The sequence below is a fragment of the Cinclus cinclus genome, chromosome 23 (assembly GCF_963662255.1).
Source record: "Cinclus cinclus chromosome 23, bCinCin1.1, whole genome shotgun sequence".
In the NCBI taxonomy this organism is placed as follows: Eukaryota; Metazoa; Chordata; class Aves; order Passeriformes; family Cinclidae; genus Cinclus; species Cinclus cinclus.
The window spans coordinates 8,679,167-8,702,129 of record NC_085068.1 but is presented as its reverse complement, the minus strand read 5'-3'; positions in this window follow the sequence as shown (position 1 = coordinate 8,702,129).

Sequence of the window (22,963 nt, the reverse complement as noted above, 5' to 3'; positions counted from 1 at the left end):
CTTGGAATTTATCTCAGGGCTTTGCCTACACAGCCTTTTCTGCCTCACCTTTTGCACTTGGCTATCCTCACAGCGAGAACCTTTGTGGCCACTTTGACACTCCCTCTGACATCAAATCCTACCCCTGGGCTGCTGGGCAGCCTACAGTTTAGGTGCCCTCTGAAAAGTTGGTTGAAAGTGTCTGGAAAGTAATGAAAAGTCCTGTAGTAGGTGAAGATAACCAGTGCCTGTGCTGCATCTCCCACCTCCACCTGGGCTCCCTCCCTCCCTCCCTCGCAGGGTTTGAAGATGCAGCCGTTCCCAAGGTTTGGAGAGCTCAGGTGCCACCCAGGGCTCAGCTCCCAGAAGTGCTGACATTGCTGGGGCTGTGCTAGCTGATCCAGCTGAGGTTTGGGAGAACCAATGTCCTCGTCCTCAGCTGCACTTTGCAAAGCAAAGAGGGGGCAGAGGAGGCTTGGCTGGAAGCAGGGGAGGGGCAGAACCTCCAGCCAAAAGTCCCACGCGGCCCCGTCTCCTCCCCTCCGGTTCAATGCGGACTGGATCAATTTGGACGTCTTCAGCAATAAAAAATGCCGATGTCGTCCTAATTCACTAGGCCCCGAGATGACAGCAAATTTACATTTTTTAATTAAACTAGCAGCCAGTTTTTATGAGAGGGGGCTGGGTTATGCAAATCAAATGGTTGTGTACGAAAGATTAGGAGAGTTTGGGAATAAATTCCACAAATGCTAATAAAAAAAAGAGAGAAAATGAGAGGGGGGAGAGAGAGGGACATTGTTCCATTAGCCCCTTTTAGGCTGATTTCCCTAGGGAGAAAGCTATGGGGGGTGAGAGATGGAGGCAGCTTTCAGAGACAGGTAAAATCCATTTCAAGGATAGAGAGCCCCTTGGACCAGGACCTTGTTGCTCCCTGTTTCCTCTCTGAGGGCTTGCAGGGGAGAAGGAGGCAGAAATTGGTGACAAAAGAAAAACTTGCTGGTTTCTAATCCCCATTTCTGCTTGACCAGTGATCTACAGGCTGGAACAGCAGTCGGGACTGGCCTGAGGATGTGGAAGGTGCGCAGTGCTCAGGTGCTGGAGGGGCTGGGTGGGTAAAGGGCTGGGCCAGGTCACCGTGGTGCTGCAAGAGGGTGGATGTGGCAGGGTGACAGGGCAGTCCCCATATGGGCAAAGCCCAGGGGCTACACAAAACTTCTCTGGATAGGGCCCATCTTTGAGCTGACAGATGGTCACAGGGCAGGGCTACAGCTGGGATTGGTACCCTTGGGCTTCTTCTCCTTTGTGCAGCTCTTGTGGGTGGGCTTCTGGTCCCTGGCAGGAGCTGCTGGTTGGAACAGGCGGTAGCACTGATCAAGGTGAGGGTCTAGGCTGCTGTTCCATGTAAATGTGGGCTTTATCTGCAGAGCAGAGTGTGTTTTGGAGGGGGATGGTGATGCTTTTCCCTCACCCAAACTGTGGAGCCTCTTTGTTGCCCATCTGTAGAGCTCTCAAGGCTGACTCCAGCTGTCAACTTCCAGTGTGCTAACCTGGCACCAGTCTTCATCTCTTTCTCAAGACACTTTCCATCTTTCTTCATGTGGTGATTCCAGAAAATAAAAGTTTGTCAAGTCCCTTCAGGAAGAAATAGTTACAGTGAATAAAAACCATGCATTTCGCTCATGTAAAATATGTTCTTGTAGAAGTTTCCCAAAGAATTCCAAGTTCTCTTTGCTTTTGGGAGTTTGGTGTGGTGGCTAGGTACCAAAGCAATTGTTTGCTCTGTTATGGAGAAACAAAACCAGAAAATTTCTGGAGGCTGGGAAACTGCTTAAAGCTTCCAGTCCTAAGGCAGTTTCATGCTTGGAATAAAAGCTGAACAACCCATGTAGGCTGGCAAGAGAGAGCAAAGGGTGGAGAACAGGAGATACAAGGAAAAAGGATGGATGGGAAGACTAAGGTCACTGGGTGCATTTTATGACAATCCCCTGAGGATTTGGTGCCTCGCTAGAGAGCTTTGCCACCCATTCCTGGTTTTAGGGTGTGAAATGATGATTCACCAACGTGCTCATGTTTTGCTTTGGAGAGGTGACATTTTGGCAGAGCCTCTCTTGTGAAATCAGTGAAAACACCAAGCTGTGGTGGTGCATTTCTGGAGGTGTTCCCCACACCCAACACCTACATCCCCCTCACCCTGTCCTGAACATGCATGTCTGCCCCAGACACTCACCCGCCTCCACGCTCTCGGACACTGAGGAGCCGCCGGTGTGCTTGAACTTTGTGTTCCCCAGGTTGCTCTCTCAAGACATTGCTATGATGATCACTCTGGTTCTGTGCACTTGCATCATTGTTGCATCTTTCTTGGCCGCAAGGGAAATGGAGTGTGGTCTCTGCCCTGTGTGTTGGGTGTCTCTGTGCTCCCACCACTCTGCAGTGAAGCCCTCACGGTTCTGCTGCTGGGGCTAGCGGTGGCTTTGGCGTCAGCTTGGTCCAGAGCCTCAGACAGGCTGTTCAGGGGCTTTCTGTAACACGAGTTTCTGAGCTGAACTAGGGCCAAGTTCAGCCTAAATCTAGCAAAGAGCTCCAGAACAGGTCTGTGAGACGTGGCAGAGTCTGAGGATTTGGTGTAGGATTAATAACTCCTAATCTATAACGTGGGCATAATCATCCTCCCTTGTGCAGCCCAGAGCCAGGGCTGGGTGCTCGGGGATGGAGATAAGGGAATGAGGCCTGGCTGCTGTCCATGGCTGGGTGTGGGGGTCGGGCAGGAGCGCTCCCCCCTCCAGCCGGGGTGGGGTGCCGGGGGTGTGGGAGAGCCGAGCCCGCTCCGCTTCCCGGGAGCTCCTGCACCCGCCTGCCCCACGGCACCCTTGGCATCCCAGCAGCCCTGGCCCAGGGTGGGTTGTCATGGACCTGCCAGGGGACCTCTCCAGGACCTGGGCTGGCAGGTGAAGAGCTCCAGCTGGGCTGTTCTGTTGGGATGGTGCAGTGGTGTCAGCCCTGCTCCCAAAACTGGATGGGCCAGGGCAGAGCAGAGGAAGAACCAGGAACTTTCAGCTTCCATACATGGGAAACTGTCAAAAGCCAGGTAGCAACACCAGCTTTTGTCTGGTATTTCCAGAAAAACCCGGCAGGACCTGGCATCCCAGGGCATAATTTATTATGGAAAAATAAAATAATAAAGTACCAATCCCTTTGAGGCCTGAGTCATAGAAGCATCCTCATTAAAGCAGCTCCACCTCTCTGCCTGGTGTTTGCCAGTTCCATGCCTGTATGAATCCATTCCCTGAACTGCCTCACCCAGGGCAGTCCTCCTCCTCCTCCTCCTGCTGCTGTCTGTGCTCCCCCAGCCCACCTCTCTCTCCTCCAGCACCCCTTCCCCTGTCTGGAGGAGCTCACGCAGTCCCCCATCTCAAGCCAGCTTTTCCCCATGCCCCCCTTCTTTGGGCCAGGTGGATGTTTTGTTGGTGTGCGTTGTAGACAAATGTCTTCATCTTTTCACCCACCCGCCTCCTACCCCTGTGCTATCAAGTTCTCTGGGCATGGCCCTGGCTCCCACATGCCCTTTCTCCTGGCCATGTGGTGGTGTGAAGGTGTTTGTGGTATCTTCCCATGGCTCGAAGCTCTCTTCCAAGTGGCCCTGTGCAAGCAGGGAAAGGAGAGGAAGCTGTTCTGGGGTAATTACCATCTGCATGTCCCGAAGGCAGGCAGCAGATGTTAGCAGAGGAGGTCTGGATTGGAAGAGGGTGAGGGAACAGAGGCTGGGGAAGGGGGGTCTGATTTTTCTTCTCGATTGCATATGAATATTTCTCACTGAAACTCAGTAGGACAAGAATCCCATTTCTGCAAAGTTGAACCATGCGCTTGGAAACTTGGGGGAAAGCTCCTGTGCTCGCTCTTGCTGTGTTTTCTGTCACTCACTCTGCTTTTCTCAGCCTTTTTTTATGCTGCACTATTTAACTTTTCTTACTAAATAGCTTTCCTTTATGTCCTCCTTCCTTTCCATATTCCCACAGACCTGTCACTCTTTGTCACTCTCCTGGACTTCCATTCTGTCTTTGATTCTGTCTTGCTTTCCCTTTCCTTCCCCCACCCCTTTCCATTGTCTTACTCTATTTTTCATTTTCCCATTTGTCTCTGGGCTGATATTCAGATGAGCAAACTTCTTCCAGTTAAAGGAGGTCATGAATATTAGGATTTTTCTATCAAACAATGAAATATGGCTCAAATTACCCTAAAGAATAGGGCCCTTTTCATAAACCACCTGCTGTTTTTTTTTGAAAGAAAGCACAACCACTCGCCTGTGTGCTCCAAGCAGTTGTCTCACATCTCTACCTCGCCAAGCTTTGCTGTTCCAATTTCTCCTGCTGAATTTGTTGCTCTTGGTGGAGTAAGTCTGCTCTTCCCAGACTGCCAGCACCCATTGAGTCTGGGTTTGGACAGGTTGGGACAGGATAGGGATTCTGGCAGGATCCTCACTACTTTAAATGTTGGTTTGTGATTGTGCTTTTTTGATTGCGGTGTGCATATTTTGGGGTTTTATTTTTGTTTTCGACAAACTACTTTCTGGTTTGAAACTCATTTAGTCTGAACCTCTTGACTTGAGTGAGGGCTCTCATTCAGATGTTGGCACCCAGTGGGGCATGGAAACACATGGACCCCCCCACCTTCTCCTTGTCTTGCTGCTGTGGACCAACCATCGCTCCCCAGCAGGAGGAGGCTGTGGCTGTCCTGCTCACGCCTGGACACCAACCCAGGCTGTGGTCATTTCCTCCTGGCTCTCGTGGTCCTGTCCCTTTCCTCCCTGCCACATAGCTTCAGGAAAGGACCTCTGAGCGCAATGGCCGCAGCTGCCTCTGGAAAAGCCAAGTTTGTGCTGTGTGAGATCCTCCATTCCTTGTGGTCCTGGCCATGCTTAACTGGAGAGTGCTGTGCCTTTACCAGGGCAGCACCAGTGCAGCTTGGCCGTTCAGCAGGGACGTGCAGAGTGGTGGAGCTGTGCTCCAGGGAGCTGGAGAACTGCAAGCAGAAGAGCCTCTGTGCTCCTTTGGGAGTTGCCACGGAGGGTAATGCCAGAGACAGGGACAATGGAGGACACCAGCTTGTCTCAGACTTGTGTTTTGTTTTCAGTCCAGCCTATTTATACTCTTCATCGTTGCTATTTTTTACCAGTTACATGAATGTGTCTTGTCCTCGCCGTCTTCCATCTTCCGTCAGCAAACCTTGCCATTTTCTGCGTGTCTTTGCTGGGAAGCTCATGGCACCATTCCTCCTGGGCAGAGACCACACTTCTCTGAGGAGGCACCTCTCACTGGTGTGCTCATTCCAGGAGCCTGGTCCAGCCTTTCTACCTTCTCCCACCTGCATTTCCCTGGACACAAACTGCATACACGGCCTGGGCTGTGTGAACACCAAGTTTGTTTTGCCAGGGTGACCTGTTTAATCATCTCATTTTCTGGTGGCCGTTTATTCCTCGTTTCCACGGTTACAGCCCCATTAAGAGGAGAAGCAATAAGGCAGCGAGTCAAACAGGTAATAAAAACATTAAAGCCATGTGCGCGTTGGGAGGGAGGGAGGGCGAGCGGCACTCAGTGAGACGAGACGGGCCGTGCCAGGGAGACAGAAGGGTCACAGGAGCCTGTGCACAGTGACACCCAGCTCAGTGCCCAGCCTCTGCAGGGGCCTGACAGCCAGCAAAGTGTCCTACAGCATCCCATAGCATTCTGCCCTGCTCTGCTGGAGCGTGCTGACACTCAGGACAATGTCACTGCCCGCCAGCGTGCTGCTCTCCCCATTGCTGTGCTGCTAAGGCAGAGTTGCAAGTAGACAAAAGCACTCAAAATTATAGTTATTTTATTCTGTATTTTCCTTCAGGGTTGTGACTGTCTGGCAAAACTTGTAACTTTCTGTTTAGTTCTCGTGATGCTGGTGGACCCAAACGTTTGTCCCTGTAACAGCTCTACTGTGGCACTTGCCAAGGTACCTGCTCTTGCTGGTGTTGGCTGTGCTGCTCCCCTGCAGAGCCATGGCTCTGCACAGTTCCTGAAGTGGAACTGACTGTTCCACATGCTACACCGAGGTTTTTGTGGCCAGCTACCTTAGCCAGCACAACCCAGAGTACTGTGACACTGGTCTGAGGCTTTCTGAGGTACAAATACCTGTTTATGGAAGGAAGTTTCTGCAGCCTCCAGGTGAAGGTCAGATGCCATGGAAACGGGATAGCCAGTTTCTGCTCCACAGCAGCCACTGCCAGCAGTGGGCTTGGGAGTGGGTGGGAGCTGCTCACCTGGGAGCAGCAGGGGATGCCTTCTAGGCCATATGTAGAAATCAGGGGAGAGCTGTGGAGGGCAGGCAGCACCGCTGGGAATTAGCTCTCTCCTGCTAGGAGGAATCCCCAGGTTTCTGGCTTTTTAATGTGGACTCCTAAAAGGAAAGTAGCAAAATGAAGAAAACTAAAGCAGCGACGCTGGAGTGAGGAGAAGGCAGAGCCCTGGTATCTCAAGAGAAAGAAGAGAACTGTTTTCAACTCACTTCCCTCCAGGCAGTGGTCCTCAGTGGAACCCTTCAGGCCTCTTGGAAGGTGGGAGCCTCTTGATACTATATGTTTGTTATCCCAAAACTGACTTGGCCAGCAAGGACATGGTGGCCTCTCTTCCTTTGGGAAATTTTGGGCTAGGTGTGCTCCTGGATGTAAAACCATGACCTGACTGGCAAAAGCCAGCAAAGTTACTTTTCCCTATAATTTCTCAGTGGCCGTGGAGGCCAAGCAGCATTGGATCTTAGATGGTGAGATGTTTGGTCTGAAGTGGCAGGTCGCTGCCATGAAGGAGCAGGTGCCCACAGGCTGAGAGGATTCTGACCTGTGATTAAGGGTGAGTTTCACTGTGGATGAAAAGAGGTTAAATATAGCAGTCCCGCTCATATAGGTGGCACAGCACTGACAGCAAAACAGAAATATTCAGAAAAGCAAACTATAAAGAGAGCAAGAAAATAGTGACACAACTGCAGTGAAATTGGGTGCTTTACCTGCTAGCTCTCTATTGAAAGAGTCTGCCCTGTCACAGCCCCGTTTTGCCCTGGTGGAATTTTTTATTTATTTCTGACATTGTTTTGGGTTTTAGAGTTTCTTTTCTCCAGGCTTTATCAGAAAGCATATTTGTGGTGAGAGCCTGTGAAAGGACCTGGCTTACTGAGTAAATGTTCAATGTGGAAATGAGCTGCATGACCTTGAGGTGGGGGAGAGGGAGGAAAGCTGACAGAAATTCATAAAAAGCTGAAAAAGTAAAGAACAAGGGGAAGGGAGGAGAGAGGAAAAAAGATAAAAGGCCTGGCCAGACTGGGAGAAGTCACACAAGAGAGGAATAATGGTCTTTCTTGTTACAGCAGTGACTGGACCTGTCGTATTAGGCATCTTAAAGAGCCCAATTCTAAGTCATGCTGAGCACTGACACTTTGAAAAATAGGCCCATTTAAGGTGACTCAAGTTGGGCAACAAAAGTCAGTAGTCACTTTAGATCATCTTGGACTGTGTTCAGAAGGGTGAATTTTATCCTTGGCAAAAGGCCAGTGGGAGGCCCTTCTGTGTACTGTTCCCATTCCCAGAATAGGACTTGGGGTGGCTCCTGGAGCTTGTGCCCCTTTGGGGCAGGGGCAGAACCCACTCTTCTCAGGTTTTTGGCTGAGCCCTCCCTGTGCAGGAGGCAGTGGTCACTGCCTGGGCTCATGTGTCAGCCCAGTTGCCTTTGGGCACAGAAACTGGGCTTGGATTTATTTGTGGAATTTCTGGGGGGGGGGAGGGGGGCTGAGGGTGTCCGGAGAAGGAGCTGGATGGAGCAAAGCATCTGTCCTCAGTGCAGGAGTGGACAGGAGCAGCAGTGCAGGTTTCCCAAGCATCCCTGGAGTTCCTCAAGTGTGTGAGATTGAGATGGAGACACTTGCTTTTGAAAACTAATGAGGATGTAGATCAGAAAAGACCAACAAAACACTGTTGCAAGGAAGAAAATTTGAGTGGAAACACGCTACTGTCACTACCAGAGATGAAAGTGTGGGGTCCAAGTGTGCTCTGGGGCTTGGCTTTCCAGAGCTGCCTTGTGTGGGCTTGATGGTTTTTACTTCAGTCCCACATCTAGTCCTGGAGGGTCTAAAGTGGATTTTAAAATTGTGTTGTAGGGATTGGAGAGAGATTGAGCACCAGGTTTCTGCAGGTTTGTATTCTTCTAGTATGTCCTTAGTGTCTGGATGACACCAGCTCCAGCTCCCCATGTCCTGCAGTCCTTGGCTCTGGTGCCATTTCCATGGATGGATCTGGGCACACAAGGACCTGGCACGCAGCAGTCAGGGGGCTGGAGCAGAAACCCTTGTGTTCTTCAGGGAACCAATGGCTTCCGCTACTTTTTTTGTTGTTTGAACGCATGAAAAAAGTGTAAGTGCGCATAGGCTCCCCTTACAGCTCATTCTATTGGAATTTCTTTTACTCCCCAAATTCCCTTCAAGAGGGAATTTGTCTGACTTCAGTGGCATCAGCTGGTGTGTGGGGCAAGGACTGTGCTGAAACAGAGCCCTCATTTGTGTTGAAACAGGGCTAATCACCATTCTTTGGTTAAACCTGAATAGCTGCACTAATACACATATACATAATCATATACACATCTTTAAATTTTAGTTCATTTAGGTGGGGGGGTCGATTTCTTTCCATAAGCCTGAAAATTGTAGAGTAAGATTTTCATCTTTGCTGCTGGTATGGGAAAGCTCTAATGTATGGAGGGGAGCATTTTTTGTTTTCTTTCCAATTGGAGTGTGTGAAATAGGGAAAAGTCTTGTCTAGTGATGATCTCAAAATAATTTCTCTAGCAGTGCAATGTGATGTCAGACAGACATCAGTATGTGACTGGGTGGGAAGTGCAGACAGTGGGGGCACAAGTGCCTGACACAGGGGAAAACCATCAGTCCATGACTTTGGGAGGAACTGGAGCAAAGTCACCAGCACAGATGCCAGAGCAAGGAACTGTAACTGTACATTTAATAGCTTTGGATGTTTGCTTTTATGTGACAGTTGCTGCTCAAGCAAACAGATTGGAGAATTCTAGACTTGCCTGGATTTCAGGGATTTTATTTATATGTATTCAGCATGGGACATGAGTGGCATGGGAGCATAGGGGTTGTTTCAGTAGGAGAAGGGCCCTGTACCCTGCTCCTCCCTGTCCCTGTGTACCTTGATTTTGTGGCCTGAGCCTTCCCCTCTCACTCCTGTCTCTTACTCTTCCCTGAGGTCACTGTCCCTCCAAACCCACCTCACTCACCTGCACCCTCTGCCCCCAGCATCGTCCCACACTCCCGGAGCATCCTCTGTCCTATTCTCCCGCTCCCTGATGTGCTGACCTGCTCCTGCAGAAGCCCTGCCCCGTGCCAAAAGCCCCATCTGGAAGTCAAACAACCATGCCTGGAGTGCTGGCCCTGCCCGGCCTCCCCTGCCCAGCTTGGGGTGCAGCTGGAACTGTCCCGTGAGAGCTGCAAGGCAGAGGCATGTTTTCACAGTTTATTCTCCAAAAGGAGAGCCTGCAGGGGGTGAGGGGCAGACTCCTTGCAGCGAAGGTGTTAACAAATAGCAGGTGATTAAACATGACAAGCAGTGACATTTCTGTGTGGGGTTCTCAGTACCAGCAATGCCAAGAATGAAGCTATAAACCCTGACATTTTGTGTTATGCACTGAGGTTTTTAATAGACATCTTTCTCTCCCTCACCCCTGTTTGTTTCTTTTATTCCTCTATTCTCTTCTTCTCCCTTCCTCACTCTTCCTGATCCTCACCCTGGCTCTGCCCCATCCCAAGTGCCCCCACCTCCATTTCCCATCCCTCCCTCCCCGCTCTTATCTTTGCTCTCTTGCTTCACCAGACTCATTTGTTCGATGTCCTTCACTTTAGCTTTGTTTCTCTCTTCCTCCCTATTTTCTTGTTACACTTTCCCAAGATTTTTTGCTTTTCACGGCATCATTCACCCTTCCTTACTCTTCTCTTCCTCCTCTTAGCCGCGGTCTGTGCCATATGCACACGCTGGCAGTCTCTCACCGAGGCACTCCCACACTCTTGCACGCACGCTGCTTCTTCCCGCACACTTCCCTGCTCCCCCACGCTCCTGCTCTCTCCTGCTCTGTCTCTCACATACGCTCGCACTTGCTCTTTTCTTTCTGTGCTTCCCCTCTCCTGCTCTTCTTTGTTACTCCCTTCTGCTGTCATCCTCCCTCTGTCTGTTCTTTTCCACTCTCTCCCCTTCTCCCTCCCTTTCCTTTCTCTTTTTGGGGTCTGATGTAATACTCTAACCATGGACAGGCAGGCCAGTTGCTTGTCAGGGAGCAGGTGTCCCACCCGAGTGATGTTTTTGTTAATAACATTTTTTCCCTGACTCAGAAGCCATCATTTTGGAGATTGGTTCGTGGGGTTTTTTTAAGGACAGGAGATGAGGAGGCTGAGCTCTTGGGAACAGTTGCTGGGTTTGTACTAAAAGGACTGCAACAGTTGTTCTGCTGTGCAAGAAAGGTTGGAACAACTGCAGATTCTACCCCCTCCTCCCCCCCCCCCCCCCCCACAAAGGGCATTTGGAGGTGACACCCAGTGCACCGTCCCCCTTGCAGCCAGCTCTAATTGGAGCTGACAAGCTGCCAGTCATTCTTGGCTTTGGAAATGGGGCACTTGTGCCACTGGAGTTGGCCCTACCCAGCCCTCACTAATAGAAAAAGCAATTTCCTCCTCTTCTGCCTTCTCTTGGTAGTGTTACAGGCACAAAATTAGCAAAATTCCAGAGTGACCAGAGCAGCCAAACGTGGGGCTCTCCTCCAGCAGGTCACCTGGTCTCGGGGGCTCAGTAGTTGTGGCCCAACTCCGTGACCTGAACACAAGAAAGGGGTGGGTGGTGGTCACTGGCTCCTTGGTCCATAACCTGTCTGCCTCACTGTGTCTTACCAGGCTGTGATCCCTTTCATGCAGAGGCTGAGAGGCAGGGCAAGATGCTTCCCAGTAGGCAGGATGGAAATGGTGTGGGCAGGCCCATCAGAGCCCGTCCTCTCTGCTGAATCAGCCGTGCTATTGCCACCAATGCCAAGACCTTCCTGTCTGGCTGGCCCCAGTGAGAGCCACACTGCAGAAGCCATCAGGAAGTGCCTCCTGGGGACTGGAGGCATCTCCAGAGGCTCTTTGAGCAGCACAGCGATCCTTCTCACACAGCTGCAGAGTCTCTGTCTCTCCCCAGGTCCCTGGGGAAGATCTGTAGGGAGCTGCTGGAGAATTACCAGGCTCTGTGCCGTGCACCTGGGATGTACCATCCCATCGCTGCAGCTGACACCTCTGCACTGAGAGCACCCAGGGTGGACAGAGAGGACAAAGGCTGGGGCAGCTCCTATGGGCAGGAGGTCTCCAGGTCCTCAGTGCAAAGGGCTCAGCAGGTATTTGAAATGAGTTCAGACTAAACTGCAGCTTCAGTCCCAGTATTTCCTCTTCCTTGACTCTTCTCTCATTCTAAAAATCAAAATACTTCCCCATAAAGAACCACCTTCCCATAAAAGGGCCTCTCCCTCCCTGTCTGCCCAGGTCTTATTGATCAAGCACCACAGACGGTGGCTGCAGCTTCAGTTGCCAAGTAGGGCAGATCAATAGAGACTCAGGATGGGATTTTTGGCAGCTGGAACATATATTTGTTTCTCCTTCCATCCCACCATCCCTCTGGGAAATGGTCGGTGTCACAGTGAAAGCAGGTGGAGCAAAGCTCTGTCCTCCCACTTTCCGCTCACCTTGTCTGTCCTCTGTGCTGCAGCCCTGGGACCAGAGGCCTCTGTGGGAGCGTCTGCGAGGCTGCAGAGAATGTGGGGCATGTGTGCAGACAGAGCAGTCCCACGCTGTGCTGGCTCCCCTGGCCCCTCTCTGCTGCTTACCTTTGGCAATGGCCAAGTTCACTGTTTTGTATACTGGGATAATCCCATGGGTCATTCCAGGCTCCCCAAAAACAGTATTGGCCTTTATTGTTTGCCCAGTCTCTTTCCAGAGATGGGGAGAGCAAGGCACACTGATGGGAAGTGACTTCCTGAAGGCCAGAGGGACTTGGTGCTGGAGTTGGGGTTCAGGGCCGTGTTTCTGGCTGTCCCTTAGCAGCACTCAGCCCCTTGGCCATGGGCTTGGGACAGTGCTTCTCCACTCAGAGCTTTCCCAGGCTGCCCTGTCTGTGTGGGACCAAAAGCTGTGGGCTGGTCTCCAGCATGAACTGGGGGAATGAGATGCAGAGGGGGGCACTGGGGACGACAGGGGTGCTGTGAAGACTTGCCTTGCTCCATGCTGTCTGAAGAGCAGTTGGCTCTGCCATAAGATATCCTTAACCCTCACTAGCTCTCCTGGCTGCCCAACCTCTGGCAGGTGCTGAGCGCCGTGCACAGAGAAGTTAATGAAATGAGTATTTTGGGGAGGGGGGAGGGAGGCTCTGTACTGCACCCTGGGGCCCTGGGTTTATTAATGGTGACCTGCCATTAAAGACTAAAGTGCTAACCTGGTCATATTTAGCAGCTTTCAGTGGTATCCCAGTGGTCTCTGCCTGCAATATCAACTCCTGCTTTCCCCCGCAGCCCCAGCTCGGCAGGAGCTGACTCCAGAGTTTCTCTGCTACAATGAGTCTGGTGGGCAGCACTAAGAAGTCTCTGTGCTGCTGCTGCCAGAGAGATTTCCACCTCCTTCTGCTGCTTCACATAGCTTCCCCCTCTTACTGCCAGGTCTTGCCAGGCGGCGCTTGGAAAAGAGGACCAAGTCCTGGCATTTTCATGATCTCTTTTATACAGACAAAGCCTGGGGGTCACTAGGAGAGGGAGATGTGCCAGCATGAAGCTCAGGGGGTTTGCCCATGAAGAAGAGGCATTCTCCAGCTCTGCAAAGCATTTCCACAGAGCTCTCTGAGAAGGCGCTGGCAAATTATCCCTCTGAGGTGGCAGGCTGGGAAGCGAGGCAGCAGCTCTGCCAGACCTGATTAAAACAGGACTCGAGGCTAACAGCTTCAGGTCAGACAGGAGGGCTGCTCCCACTGCCGCTGTCCCTCTTGCTCCAATCTAAGAGGGATGTGGAAAACCCAAGCTTGGGGGGGGATGTCCCCTAGGGGATATCAGCAGTTGGATATTGCAGTGACAGGCACTTTAGAAAGATGCTGGGAGCTGCTGCTGCTGCTGCTGGTCCAGGCAGGGATCAGTGTTAGCAGAAGAAAAAAAAGCCCTAGAGTTTCCTTGAAGCTAATTCTGCTCTTGATGCTCCCCCAGAAGCAAGATCCTGCTGTGCTCTGTGTGCCAACTGAGATTATTGCTTTCCCTGATCACTTCTTCCTGGATTAAAAACTCAGCACAGAGTATTTTGCAGTGTGTTATTCCAGGATACCCACTAGAAGCTCGACACGGTGCAGACTCTGGCAGAGATACCAGGGAATCATGAGGCAGCTCCAGCTCAGGCTGCTCCTGCTGCTCAGATCAGGAGGTGGGGGAGCACCTGCCCCCTCGCACTCGTTTAGCCTGAGCTGAGGGCACAGAGAGCAAGGCTGTAGGGATTTTCCTCTCTCCGGAGAGCCCCGTAAGCCCCAGATCCCATGTCCTCGCAGCCCTGGCCTTCACGTGGGCATGTTTGTCAGCGTGGGCTGCAGGCCATCCCCAGCAGAGCCAGCGAGGGCAGGGGCCCTGTTCCAGCACTGAGCTCCTGCCTCCCAGCAGGACGAGTGCCGGCTTGGCAGCCAGGCTGGGGGCAATCCTCGCTCTCTCCTTTGGCTCTGTGCCCCAGCTGATCTGCAGCCAGGTTTTGCTGTAATCCCTACATCCTGTTGCAGGTCCTTAATCAGCTGGAAAAAACCCCAAAACTGTTGTGGTTAAAGCTCCCTGCTGCCAGGTGGTGGGGAGGGGTGGGCAGCAGCCTTTCCAGGCACCAGGTGGGAGACTGGAAGGGTTGGGAGAGATTGCAGTTGCCTTGGTAGGGGATGGAAGCAGAGAAAAGGGTGTTTGTTTCTGCTGGGGGTCTCTGCAGACCCACTCGTGCTGTCCCCCTGCCGAGTGGATGGGTCTGGGTTTGAGGCACTGATTGCTCCTGTTCTCCCACTGCCAGCTCAGCTACAGACGCTGCCCCTTCAGCCCTCACTGGGCAGGATTGGAAACTCTCCGGGTTGTTGTTGAGTTGGTTTTTTCACATTTAATGCATAGAATAACACTGATGGGTCTGAACAGCTCCAGCCAGGCGACGAGGGGAAAGAATAACAAGCTCCTGAATGTCAGGCAAAATTATGGGCCATTGCTATTTAGGGTGAGTCTGGTGGATTTAGGGCCTCTCTGTTCTATTGTCCTGGCTGCTCTGAGCATTGGAGCAGGCGAGACACAGGTCGGGAATTTTATTGCAGAGCGTGTTCAGGGGAAGGCTGGTTCTGAGCATTTCCGGAGTGAAACAGCAGCAGTGGGGGAGAGGGGACCGTTTCTGTTGGAACGTTGGTAGGATGTGATACTGGAGCCTGGAGACGTGGTTATCCACCAGAGAACAGAACCTCTGTGCATCGTGGTTTCTGTCTGGATTCAGCTCCAGATGTTCATCACACTCCCCAAGTCTGTGCAGGATTGGTCTCTGTTTGTCAGACCTGGGGTGGCTGTCCAGCTACTGCATCCCTTGGCAGACCCTGCTGGTCCCCACTGCATCTCAAGAGCACATGGCTCCTTGTCTTCCCTTGTGAAGCATTCAGGAATGTAGTTTATATGAAAAACTGTTCCTATATGTATTTGTTGAATGGGAATTAGGTGTTTTGGTGTCATCTTTTGGATTCCTTTTGGCTGGCACTGGTGATGTAACCAGGGCTGGCACTGCACTCACATTGCCTGGGTTTAGGGTAAGGGCCCAGCTGAACACCATAAGCATAGAAGGAGGCTGAAAGGCTGAAGAAGGTGTTAATACAGTGTGATAGAAGTGGATCATCCATGGGAAAGTGAAGTCTTCACAAATCCTGAACAGGGTGTACCCTAAGTTTCCAGATTTTGGCAAATCCATTCTGTCCCATGACAGGTTGGGGAGGAGTGGCAGAGAGCAAGAAAGCCATTCAAGCCTGGCTGTCTGCATAGGTGTGAGGCTCAGCAGGGTGAATTCTTTGCTTCTTTGGGGCTCTTTTTTATTTGACTGGATTAAAAAGCCTGTTTGAGTTTCTTAAACCATTTAATCTAAAATCCCCAGGTAGTTGCGCCATTGGATTCAGTTTTAGGCTTATAAACAAAATAGGTCTGTGTTTGTCTCTTCTTCATTTTGTTCTAAAGAAGAAGGATTTGACCTGTCCTCCCTGGAGCTGGGCAGGAGTTGAGCTTCTGGTGCCTGTGAATCCCTGCGAGCTTTCTGAAGGGTGGGAAAGTACAGAGCCTGGTGAGACCTTCCTGCAGCTCCAGGTTAGATGTACATGTGCCCTGGGCAGGTGCTGGGAGGAGGGAGCAAGGGCTGGGCTCCACTGCCTGGTCCTCAGGGCTCAGTACCTGCACAGAGTACTGAGTGCAGGTAAAATTCCAGTAGAATCACTGCTCTGCTATTAGTTTGGGTACGTGGAAAAGGAGAAGACTGTAGGAGATGGGAGGAAAGCATGGAATGGTCTGGATAATTCTAGTTCCTGTAGTCCTTTGAGAGGAGCTGCTTCTCCTCTGCTCCCAGAGTGTCCAGCTCCTACCAGGGTTTCCTCCTGCTTCCATCCTCTCTACCCAGTCTCCTCTTGTCTTCTCTACATTGCCATGTGGCTTATTGCTGCCACTGCCTGTGCTTCAGAGGAGGTTCCATTGTCCCCAAAATGGGACAGCTCAAGATTTGTTCACAGAAGAGAGGTACTACTGATGCCTGTGGCAGCTGCAAGAATGTCACAGGTCTGTGGCCCACAGTGCCAGATGCTCCAAAGGAAGATACAGAAAGAACCCAGAGCAGGCAAATGTAAGATGATCTGTCCCTGTGTCCCCTCAAAGTGCTTTCCATGTGTCAGAGATCACCTCGAGTCAGTGATGCCTGCACACGTTTATGGGGTGACAGTGGCAATGCTCAAACCAACTGCAGTGGGAGCAGTGTCCCTTCCAGGTCCTGTCCCCAGTGCTGGGAGCACAGCAGAGGTGCTGGACCATCCAGCTCCCTCCTGCAGCCATGGAAAAGCTCGTTCCAGCATGGCCACAGAAGGGCCAGGAGGGCAGGCTGTCCTCACCTCTTGTGGTCTTTGCTGCCAGCAGAGAGGCCTCCCGTGTCCCGGGCTCTCCGGGAGATGCTCTGTGGAAGGGGAAGGTGGGAACAAGACTGTATCCTTCCCACCTTCCTTCTGCCAAGGAGCTGAAGACAGACAGAGAGACAGGCATCTGTCCGATGGCAGCTGGAATAGGAGGGAACCCTGTTGGCTTTGCCGAGGGAGCCTCTTTCTATATGGAAATGAAGAATTTAGGCTAATGGAGCTCAACCATCTCTAATTTTGCGATGGCAGGAGGATTTTGATTGAAAGTAATTAAGCAAGCTAGCTGTAAAATTAATTAAAGCAAAAGGGGGGGATTTTTTTATTGGATTGGATAGCGATATAGCGGCTGTCAAATGGGGGACGGATGGGGGTGACCTGAATTCTCTGCCCTCCCTCCTCCCACTCGGGACGTTTATGTCACTTTAATCTCCTTACAGCGGCTGGTGTGCATTTGTTTGAAATAATCAAGGAAATATGGTCAGAAATTGTCAGCTTTCAGATCTAATTTACCTGACAGCCCTGCGCAGACCAGTAAGCCTCTGTGTGCGCGTGTGTGTGTGTGCTACATGCGGCTGTGTGGTCATGGAGGACTCCTTGTCTCCCCTCTCCTCTGTTTTTGTTCATTGTGTCTTCTCTTGATTCTTAGCAAAAATAATTCTGACATATCTGGGGCCACCCAGCACCTTGCAGGAAAAAGAAATAAGTTTGACGATTTTCCTGCAGTCCCGTCTCCACCCCCCCCTTCCCATCACTATCTCCTCCCAACCTGCTGCCTCATCCTTGCGCCATAACCAGCTTTAGGGTTTAGGCAATATAGGATTAGGGGAGGTGGCTGTAATTCTTTATTCCAGATGGCTGGCAACTGCTAAACCCACTGTCACAAGCACCGAGTTATAAAAATACTTAAATTAGGCCCTTTGTTTCAGCCCATGTCCCTGCCAAGCAGCTATCCTGGTGTCCTGCCGGGAGCTCAGCTTGCACAGAACAGGTGGGGGACTCTGAGTCCAGACTGTAATGATGCTGGGGAGAGACTTCTCCGGACTCACACCTACCTGGATTCCCTTGCTCAGCTCCATCTGCTTCTTTTTGCCTTTAGCTCTTAAAGAGAGATCTGCAACAAGAAGGAGCTGGGCATGAATTGGTGTGTGCTCACTTAGCAGATGAACATCCCAGTCCAGGACATACAAAGGCTGCTATTCGTACCCAACTGACTGGGTGGGTAGGGGGTGTGCACATTCCTGACAGAAATCTCAGGCTTCCCCCTGGACCTAACCCTGCAAGAGCCCGGTGACCTGAGCTCAGCGTACTGGAAACTGGGCAAGGAGGGCAACTACTACAGGACCAGTGTTTCCTCAGAGCTGCCCTGGTGCCTCACATCTGTCTTGCTAGATTGGCTCGTAGGGATATTATTTACTATTTATTATTATTCATTAAGCACGAAGAGAGTTTGGGCTTTTGTTTGTTTTGTTTGGGTCTCCATATAGAGGCCTGTGCTGAGGCAGACTCTGGTGCCAGGACCTCTGGCACTTTTACAATTACAGCCCATGATCCTACTGTATTGTTTATGTAATGACTCTCAGTCCTGAGGGATTCTGCAGCTTTTCTTAGACCAGAGCACCCAGCACCTGCCAGGGAGAGTGCAGGGCAAGTGCTGGACCCTGGTGCCAAGGAAAATCTCTGTGCATTATGTCCGAGGGAATCATTGATACCTAGAGGGCTCAAGCTGGACCTGCTGTGAGGATCCACATGCAGGGGAGTTGATTAAGCTACTTCTGAAGGAACAGATGATTCATCCCTGCCTGGTCTCTGTGGTCACAGGGTCTCTTCATAGCTCAGACCCGAGGTTCTCGCTGTTGGGTGTCTGTAGCCCACCAGACTGTCTCACATACAGGGAGCTGAGCTTGACTGGTCCTTGTGGGCCAGCTGTTGTGACCAGTCCTTGAATGTCCCAGAGCACCCCAAACCATCTCAGCATGGGGATTGAAACCTTTAGTTGTTAAGCAGGTGTGTGGAGGGCTCCACAGCAGCTCTGTAACCTGCAGGACATGGGTAGGACTGGTCATGACCTGCTGCATGGGGCTGTGCTGAGGTGGGTGATGAGCTCATCACCATGATTCTTGGGTTTAATTCCAGCTTTGCCACTGATGTGCTTTGTGTCTGTAGCCATGTGAATGCATAGCTTTGTGCCAGTGCTTCCTCATCAGTATAATGGGTATAATTAGGCTTCCCTGATTGAAGATGGCGCTGAACACTCAGTGTGCTGGCAGACTGTTTGCTTTTGTTTAAAAGTCCTTTCTGAAAAAAAGGAGTTAAGGCTAGATTTTAGGGAGCTGTTTCCCATATCATATTGCAGACATATGTGGGTTAAGGTCTCTGACAATACCCAACCCTTTCCTTGTGGGACAAGTCTGCTCCGAAGTGTTGGCTTCCCCTAAACCTAACAGGACAGACTAGTGCTTCTAAGACTAAGTGCTTCTGAGTACTCTCTCCCCTGTATTCAGCAAAATACAGAATGTGGCACTGCTGATCTTCTGTGTTAATTACAAATAGAATGCAACATGAAGAATAGTCTAAATAATTTCATGGCCTGTTAACCAAAAGAGAGCTTAAGTTCTGGGACATGGACCAGGCTACCACTGATAATGGTATCTGGGCTCTGGTGTCTGGAGGAAGGGTCATACCATGCTTGCTGCTCTGATTTCCCACTGTAGATTGCAAGACCAGATGATTAAGAGTGCATTAGATAATCTTCTAACATAACATTCCCTACAGGCAGTTACTGGCATTGCTGTAGAGACATCCTGAACGACGTGTTGGAAAAGGAAGTGCACAGGACAGTCTTTCTGCATTGTGAACATATTTGAGACCCCCATGCAAAGCTGTGCTCTGTTCTGACTCCAAGTCTCCTCAGACATGGCCGAGGAAAATGCATGTGAGTGCTGACCTGGGGGCACCTTCTGTTCTATTTGCACCTGCTTGAACTTGTTCAACACCTCTCCCCTCTCAAGCACTGCCACTCTCACTGCGAGTCTGGAGACCCTGACTCCAGCACAGACAGAAGTTGAGAAACATCCCATAGTTGGGTGAATGGGATGAAAAGTTCATATTTGGGTGGTGTTTCTTTTTCTCTCAGTTTAGTGTGAGTGGCAGTGGAAAGGCATAAGCTCCCTTCTGTTGCTGATGTGGTGTCAGCTGGGAAATGTTTCTCCGGAGCCAAGCAGAATGACATGAGCATAAGATCAGTCAGAGAGGGATCAAGCCCAGCAAGTTGGGAAGACCTGAGGCACTGGGCTGAGTGTCTGGAGATGAGCTGCCCATCCTCACTTAGTGGGGAGGAGAGTCCTCCAGAAAGGGACTGGCAGCTCAGCTAACATTGGTTCAGAGGATGGGCATGTGCAGAGAGACCTCAGGAGTGAGTCAGGAAGACAGACACTTATACCTGCCTTTCCTGTGAACTGCTGACCCTCACACAGCATTCTGCTCCAGTGCTGAATCCTGGCTGCTGCTCCTGTGCTGCTGGCTTGGGGCAGCAAAAAGAAGAAAAAAAAAAACCAGAGCCAGCAGCTTAGCTGATCAGGGTTTCCAGGCAGAAGTTGCCCTGCCTAACTTGCAGTGGATTCAGGAGCTTACTTTGGAAACTGTCTCTAGGGCAAGTCTGAACAAGCCAGTGACACCTAATTTCCCAGGGAGGCAGAAAAGCCACAGAGAAAAAAAAAAAAAGTTGCAACAGAAGTTTGGGGATTAAGAGGACATAGTGTTGCTGGCCAAACAAGGCTGTGAATGAAGAGGTATCTGCCACATCCCATTTACCTCCCTGGCAGTGGGACCCGAGGACTTCAGGAGGATTCAGGAAGGCTTCTGTGAACACATCCTGGGCAGGGAAGGTGATGGATGTCTCCATGTGTGTCCTCATGGCAGTAGGACAGTCCCCAGGGCAGGTCAGATCCACCCTGCTCCCCAGACAGACCAGGAGCCAAGTCCTAGATTTGGAGAAGCTCAGGGCAGCACTCCCCGAGTTCCCTCTGCACAGAAGATACACCCTCACAGAGCTGTCGTTTTATTTGCAAACTGAGCAGTTGTACTGGAAGAGATTTAGCAAACATGGGACTACACAATGCTGTGTGTACTGAGTCACACATCAGGGCTGGAGCCAGCTAGCACTGTGAGCTACTGAGGCAAACATTTGAGAATAGCTACAATAGGCACCAAAAATATCGTCAGATGTGATATTTCTGAGTTGCTGCATGTTGGGTAACAGGGAGAGCTGACAGCCTAAGCTTAAACTCTACCCACATGCTCTAGAGCTCGTCCTGGGCAAGCCAAGCTACTGGGAATGGGAGCAAAACGGGGGGAAAGCAGGTCTTCTCCTGTAAAGGGAAGGCTGATTAGCCAACTTCGTATGGGTTGGGAAAGTTGTGGCTCTGGCAAGGCTCTAGGGATTGATCCTGTGATCCTGGCTCTGGCTGCATTTCAGGAGGGAATGACCCCAGAATTTACACCATGCTGTTGGATCTGCAGCTCTCACCTGCACAGGGCCAGGGCAGGATCAGTCCCTACAAGACGTCTTCTGTCTGTTTTTAAAGTTCCCAGGCAAGGGGCCCGCTCTTGGAGTCTCCTGTAGAAGGTCTCTATTGCAAGATTTTGCTCTGGGGTTTGCTCTGGGGTTGCTCTTTCCTTTCTACTACTCTTTTCAAATAAAGGAGCCACTTCCCCAAAAACCAGCTGTGGCTTGAGACATGATTCCCTAAATGCAGATTTCTGGGGGCTTGTCCAGGCCATGCCAGCAGAACAGGAGAACGGGCAGTGGAGGTTCTGGATGCTGTCTGATGTGCACATGGAGGGCAGGGCTGGTGGTGACCCCTGAATCTGATCAGCCTCCTGCCAGGTGCCCCTTTGGCATCCTTTCCCCAGTCCCCCAGACCCTTTCCTTGCATCCTGCAGCTCTCTAGCCCCTCGTGCTGGGGTCGTACCTTGGCCTTGCTGCCTTCCAGCACACTCTCTCTCCCACTGGTTTTGCAGCCGTTTTTTCTGCCAGCACAGGGCACTGAAAAGTGCTGGCACTGCCAAAAACCCTGTGTGCACTACGACTCCCCAAACATCCCTTTATTTTTATTGTTCTGTTAATTACTGTTTAAACTTTAATAAGTCACTTCGTCAGGAGGGGGGACCTGCAGTGAGGTTTCTGTGCAAACACTGGGCCCGGCGGTGACTCTAGTGTAACATAACCCTTTATACAATGTGGGAATGTTTAGACTGTAACAGAAACTTGTTATTTTAATGACAGTTAAATGGGGAAAAAAAAGAAAGGAGCGAATGAAAAAGGGAAGCAAGTTTGTTGGGGAAATGGCTCATCTCAATCTCTCTGTCTGGCCTCTTTTCTCTTGGCTTTAATGATATCTGGATAAGGAGGCTTTATGGCTTCAGTTGAGGCAAGTCTTGTTCCCAGAGATGCCCTATACAAGGCAGTATGTGATCCTTTCAGTTCTGCAGGGTGAGGCCAACAGCAGAGAGATGCTGATGGAAGCAGCATGGCTTGATTTTGCTCAGACACAGCAGCAGATGCCTAAAGCCAATTTGAGCTCAGTCTAATTATTCCAACCCACACAAGAGACTTTCCCCTTCTATTCAGAGCTTCTTCCACTGTTTAAGTGGCTGTGCTGATACAGATGCTGGCATGTCATACATAGGAGGGTCCAACATCTCATGGAGAAAATGGACCTTGAAGCAAGAAGATGATGTTTCATTTTGACTCCTCAAAATGAGGAATCGTGGAGAGCTGAGAGAGGGAGAGAGCCTGGCTCACACTCTTGGCAGTGGGAGATCAGAGGATTCACAGGCATCCTTGGTTTTGGACTGTGACTTCTGACATCTGCATTGCTTTGAGGTGGAGAGTGACTGTGCAGTGGCTGCTGTCCCCACACCACAGCACTGAAGTCACCTCCAGGTTTGGCTTGGCTATATTTAGCACTCACTATAGACAAGACCATATAGAGTGATATATAGGATCTGAAAACCTTCAACTTCTGCTGACCTGTGCTGCTACAGTGAAATCCCCCAAATCTGTACAGTCTGAGTGGAGAGTGACGTGAGACCAGGAGAAGGGAGAGCTCCCATGTTTTCCCTGAAAGAATTCCATGTTCCCCCATGCCCAGGCTGGTGACCAGTCCCTGGAAGGGTTGGTCCACTGGGAAGTCCAGTTTTTCTGCCAGCCCTGGCTGAGGGTAAAGAGGGTGTGAATAGGGTATAGGGGTGCAGACTGGGGCACAAGAGCTTTGGCAGGAGATGCTGGGAAGGAAAAAGGTGGAATGATGATGGGAACTTGAGGAAAGAAGGTGGGAGAAGAAGAGCACCCTATGGCTAAGGCCATTAACTGGGCTGGGAATGGGGGCGCAGAGGACAAAACGTTGGAGGGGAGGAGAGTTTAGGAGGGTGTGGGGTGTAAGGAGCACTTTGCTGGGAGAAAGAGCCTTCCTCAGGTGCCAGCTCATTCCTGGGGGTGCAGTTCCTCTGTTCCTCTCTCCTCTTCGCTAAGTTTCTGGCCAGAACAGGAGCCTGGGGGACTTGCACTCCATAAAGCTTTTTGGTGAGGTTGAGTGTAGGGTGGAGTGGGAGAGGATGAAATCATGGGCCTCTGGGGAGTGTGTGTTTTCCCAAGTGGGTGAGCATGCAGAGAGCAGGCCAAAACAGTTCATGCTTTCCTCACCCACTGCTGGGGTTGTGATTGTTATTGATTTGGTTTGCTGTTCTCGGCACTTTGTGTTT